This window comes from Piliocolobus tephrosceles, chromosome 7 (assembly GCF_002776525.5).
Source record: "Piliocolobus tephrosceles isolate RC106 chromosome 7, ASM277652v3, whole genome shotgun sequence".
NCBI classification, from domain to species: Eukaryota; Metazoa; Chordata; class Mammalia; order Primates; family Cercopithecidae; genus Piliocolobus; species Piliocolobus tephrosceles.
The window spans coordinates 134,812,978-134,819,379 of record NC_045440.1 but is presented as its reverse complement, the minus strand read 5'-3'; positions in this window follow the sequence as shown (position 1 = coordinate 134,819,379).

Below are 6,402 nucleotides of genomic sequence, written 5' to 3'. Positions count from 1 at the left end.
TGCATCTATGTTCATCAGGAATACTGCCCTTAAGTTTTCATTTTTGTGTGTGTCTCTGCGAGGTTTTGGTGTCAGAATGATGCTAGCCTCATAGAATGAGATAGGGAGGAGTCTCTCCTCCTTAAATTTTTGAAATAATTTCAGTAGCATTACTATGAACTGTTCTTTACACATCTGGTAGAACATGGATGTAAATCTTTCTGGTCCAGGGATCTTCCTGGTTGATATGGCTTTTTTTTTTTTTCATGCTGATTCAGGTTTTGAACTCATTATTGGTCTACTCAGTATTTAAATTCCTTTCTGGATCAAACTTGTGACATTGTAAGTTTCCAGGAATTAATAAATTTATTCTAGTTTTTCTAGTTTGTGTGCATAGAGGTGTTTTTAAAAGTCTCTGAGAGTTTTTGTATAATAGTGGCATAGTTGTAAAGTCGTCTTTGTCATTTACGATTGTATTTATTTGGACCATCTTTCTTTATTCTCTATTAATTTATCTAGCAGTCTGTCAAACTTATTCAGTCTCCCAAAGAACAAACTTTAGGTTTCGTTAATATTTTGTGTAGATTTTCATATCTCAATTTTGTTCAGTTTGGATCTGATTTTGGTTATCTCTTTTCTTTTGTTACCTTTTGGGTTGGTTTGCTCCTGTTTATCTAGTAGCTTTAGGTATAATGTTAAGTTGTTAATTTAAGATCTTTCTAACTTCTTGATGAAGGTGTTTAGCCCTATAAGCTTTCCTCTAAACACTGCTTTAGCTCTCTCTGAGAGATTCTGGTATGGTGTATCTTTGTTTTAATTAGTTTCAAAGAAATTTTGTATTTCTTCCTTAACTTCATCCTTTACTCAAAAGTCATTCAGCAGCAGGTTGTTTAATTTCCATGTAATTGTATGGTTTTGAGGTAACTTCTTGGTATGGGTATCTATTTTTATTACACTGTGGTCCAAGAGTGTGGTTGATATAATTTCAGCTTTTTGAAATTTTTGAGAATCGTTTTATGGCCAAGAATGTAGTCAGTCATAGAGTATGTGCCATGTGCAGATGAGAAGAATGCTTATTCTACACTTCAGTGGAATATACATCGAAATAATAAGAGCCATCCATGACAAATCCATAGCCAACATTATACTGACTGGGAAAAAGCTGGAAGCATTCATTCCCTTTTGGAACCAGAACAAGATAAGAATGCCCACTATCACCACTGCTATACAACATAGTACTGGAAGTTTTAGCCAGAGCAATTGGGCAAGAGAAAGAAAAAAAAAAGGCATCCAAAAGAGAGGAAGTCAAACTATCTCTCTTCACAGACAATATAATTCTGTAACTAGAAAACCCCATAATCTCTGCCCAAAGGCTCATAGAACTGAAAAACAACTTCAGTTAAATTTCAGGACTCAAAACCAATGTACAAAAAGCAGTAGCATTTTTGTAAACCAATAACATTCAAGCTGAGAGCCAAATCAAAAACACCATCCCCCTCCAAAAAAATAATAATAACGAAAAAGAGAACACAACCCCATTCACAATAGCCACAAAAAGAATAAAGTACATAGGAGTATAGTGAGCCAGGGAGGTGAAAGAGCTCCACAATGAGAAGTACAAAACTCTGCTTAAAGAAATCAGAAATGAGACAAACAAATGGAAAAACATTTCATACTCATGGATAGAAAGAATCATATCGTTAAAATGGCCAGACTTCCCTCCCCCACCAAAAGCAATTTACAAATTTAATGCTATCCTTTTCAAACTACCAATATCAGCTCTTACAGAATTAGAAAAAAATTATAAAATTCATATAGACCCAAAATAGATTCTGAATAGCCACAGCAATCCTAAGCAAAAAGAGCAAAACTAGAAGCATTAAATTACCTGACTTCAAGCAAGCCTACAGTAACTAAAACAGCATGGTATTTGTACAAAAACAGACATATAGACCAATGAGACAGGTTAGGGAACCCAGAAATAAAGTCATACACCTATAACCAACTGATGTTTGACAATATCAATAATTATAAGCATTGTGGAAAGGACTCCCTATTCAATAAATGGTGCTGGGATAACTGGCTGGGCATATGCAGAATATTGAAACTGTACTGCTGCCAATCAACATATATAAAAACCAACTCAAGGTGGATTAAAGATTAAATGTAAAACCTAAAAATATAAAAACCCTAGAATAAAATCTAGGAAATACCATTCCAGAATAGGCCTTAGGAAAGATTTTATGACAAAGCCTCCAAAAGCCATTGCAACAAAAACAAAAATAGACAAATAGGATCTAATTAAACTAAAGAACTTCAGTAGCATTTTCTGATCTGAATAGCTCAGAAATCAATAGAGTAAACAGACAACCTACAGGGTGGGAGAAAATATTTGCAAACAATGGATGTAACAAAGGCCTAATATCCAAAATCTATAAGGAATTTAAACAAATCAACAAGGTAAAAACATACAACCCCATTAAAATGGGCAAAAAAAACATGAACAGACACTTCTCAAAAGAAGGCATGCACATGGCCAACAAGTATATTTTAAAAATGCTCAGCATCACTAACCTTTAGAGAAACACGTATCAAAATCACAATGAGACATCATCTCACACCAGTCAGAATGACTATTATGAAAAAGCCAAAGAAAAACAGATGTTGGAAAGGTTATGGAGGAAAGGGAATGCTTATATACTACTGGTGGGAATGTAAATTAGTTCAGCCACTGTGAAAAGCAGCTGGAGACTTCTCTCAAAATTTAAAACAGAACTACCATTTGATCTAGCAATCCCGTTAATGGGAATATACCAAAACAAAAATAAATCATTCTACTGAAAAGGCATATTCACTTGTATGTTCATTGTAGTGTTATTTACAATAGCAAAGACATGGAATTAACCTAGAGGCCCATCAATGATGGACTAGATAAAGAAAATGTGATACAAATACAGCATGGAATACTACACAGTCATAAAAATGAACAAAATCACATTCTTTGCTGCAATATGAATGCAGCCAAAGGCCATTATTCTAAGCAAATTAATACAGGAACAGAAAACCAAATATCACATATTCTCACTTACGAGTGTGAGCTAAACATTAAATACAAATGGACATAAAGAGGGAAACAGTAGACACTGGGGGCCTACTTGAGGGTGAAGGGTGGCACAAGGATAAGAGTCAAAAAACTACCTATTGGATACTATGCTCACTACCTGGGTGACAAAATCATTTGTAGACCAAACTCCTGTGACATGTAATTTCCCATATAACAAATCTGCACATGTATCCTTTGAACCTAGAATAAAAGTTGAAAAAGAAAAAAAAATATTAAAAATGTAGCAGAGTTGTGATTTGAATGCATGTTTCCTAGTGTCAAACTTAGTTCCTATTGTTGCATTGTTTTGATTAAATATTTCAGTGTCTAAAGAGGAAAACAAAGAAATGAGCATTGCAAACCTAAAGTGAACAAATAAGAGGTAGAATTCCTAATATCTGGAGACATTAACAGATATTGGAAAGAAAACCCATCTTAGGATTTAATAGATCTGATTTTATGTCCAAGCTCTGCGACAAATAGCTGTGGGACTTTGAACAAGTCAACTGACCAAGCTCCATCCCACTATCTCTAATTGTAAAGTAGGGAAAGAAATTTTACATTGGTCATCATTTGTTGCCAATCCTTTTGTAATAAAAAACTGAAGTTATAAATATAACAGTAATTCAAGGAACACCAAAATGCCATCAAGATGAAAATTTTATTATGCATTCAAGAAAATAAGATAATAAAAGAGGTTTTTAAATATAAGATTTAGAGTAAAATTAAGTTTTAATTGCTGGGTTTACCCCTGGTGAACTGTGTTACCTTACAGGCCATTTATTCCCTCTGAACCTTTCTTTCCATAGTATTATCATTATTTTATTATATAATATTATAATTACATGGAGTGTTTATGAAGTATCAGATAATACATGTAAAAATGTCTAGAATTGCCTAAGGCCATAAGTGGATACTTGCTAAAGATTACGTATTCTTGAAATGTGCTAAATTGAACATATAAGACAAGAAAGGCAGAACAGAAAACTAATATTATGATTTAATTTATAAGAACTTCATCTTCCTACGCCTTTGATCATATTATTCACTTTGGAAAGGAACATGAACTCAGGACATAAAGCAAGATTTTATTTCTTATTAAAGTAAAATGGCCTCCTAATGGTATGAGACAGGAAACATCTCTGCTGAAAACACATCTTCCCAGGAAAAGACTTAAGAACTGTGAAAAAGAGTCTAAGACATTGATCTCAGGGGCATGTCACTAGGTGACATTGGGCAATTTCTGTAAGCCCTTTGAGCCCTAGTTTTTCCTCTGTTAAATGAATGCCCCACCTGCCTCAAAAGTTAGTTGCATGGGTCATATATAATCAAGTGTTTATAAGCTTTGAATTTAGTGGTACAAATACCACTAAAGTTGGTTGCATAGGTCGTATATAATCAAGTATTTTTACGTTTTGAATATAGTGGTACAAATACTAATGTTGTTGGGTAGTTGATTTGATTATTGATATAAGAATCCTGTAAAAGATTATCTTGGCTATATGGCTTATTATGGTTCCATATGAAATTCAAAGTAGATTTTTCTAATTCTGTGAAGAAAGTCAATGGTAGCTTGATGGGGATAGCATTGAATCTGCAAATTACTTTGGGCAATATGGCTATTTTCATGATATTGATTCTTCTTACCCATGAGGATGGAATGTTTTTCCATTTCTTTCTGTTCTCTCTTGTTTCCTTGAGCAGTGGTTTGCAGTTCTCCTTGAAGAGGTCCTTCACATCCCTTGTAAGTTGTATTCCTAGGTATTTATTCTCTTTGTAGTAATTGTGAATGGAAGTTCAGTCATGATTTGGCTCTCTGTTTGTCTATTATTGGTGTATAGGAATGCTTGTGATTTTTGCACATTGATTTTGTATCCTGAGACTTTGTTGAAGTTACTTATCAGCTTAAGGAGATTTGGGGCTGAGATCATGGCGTTTTCTAAATACACAATCATGTCATCTGCAAACAGAGACTACTTGACTTCCTCTCTTCCTATTCGAATATGGTTTATTTCTTTATCTTGCCTCATGGCCCTGGCCAGAATTTCCAATACTATGTTGAATAGGAGTGGTGAGAGAGGACATCCTTGTCTTGTGCCAGTTTGCAAAGGGAGTGCTTCCAGCTTTTGACCATTCAGTATGATATTGGCTGTGGATTTGTCATAAATAGCTCTTATTATTTTGAGATACATTCCATCAATACCTAGTTTATTGAGAGTTTTTAGCATGAAGGGCTGTTGAATTTTACTGAAGGTCTTTTCTGCATCTATCGAGATAATCATGTGGTTTTTGTCATTGGTTCTGTTTATGTGATGGATTACATTTGTTGATTTGTGTATGTCGAACCAGCCTTGCATCCCAGGGATGAAGTCAACTTGATCGTGATGGGTAGGCTTTTTGATGTGCTGCTGGATTCGATTTGCCAGTATTTTATTGAGAATTTTTGCATTGATGTTCATCAGGGATATTGGCCTAAAATTTTCTTCTTCTTTTTTGTTGTGTCTCTGCCAGGTTTTGGTATCAGAATGATGCTGGCTTCATAAAATGATTTAGGGAGGAGTCTCTCTTTTTCTATTTTTTGGAATAGTTTCAGAAGAAATGGTACCAGCTCCTCTTTGTACCTCTGGTAGAATTCAACTGTGAATCCATCTGGTCCTGTGCTTTATTTCGTTGGTAGGCTATTAATTACTGCCTCAATTTCAGAACTTGTTATTGGTCTATTCAGTGATGCGATTTCTTCCTGGTTTAGTCTTGGGAGGGTGTTTGTGTCCAGGAATTTATTCACTTCTTCTAGATTTTCTAGCTTATTTATGTAGAAGTGTTTATAGTATTCTCTGATGGTAGTTTGTATTTCTGTGGGATCAGTGGTAATATCCCCTTTATCATTTTTTATTGTGTTTATTTGATTCTTTTCTTTTTTCTTCTTTATTAGTCTGGCAAGTGGTCTATTTTGGAGGCATCACACTACCTGACTTAAAACTATACTACAAGGCTACAGTATCCAAAACAGCATGGCAGTGGTACCAAAACAGATACATAGACCAATGGAACACAACAGAGGTCTCAGAAATAACGCCACACCTTTACAACCATCTGTTCTTTGACAAACCTGACACAAGCAACAAATGGGGAAAATATTTGTTATTTAATAAATGGTGTTGGGAAAACTGGCTAGTCATATGCAGAAAACTGAAACTGGACCCGTCCCTTACATCTTATATAAAAATTAACTCAAGATGGTTTAAACTTAAATGCAAGACCTAAAACCATAAAAACCTTAGAAGAAAATGTAGGCAATACCATTCAGGACATAGGCATGG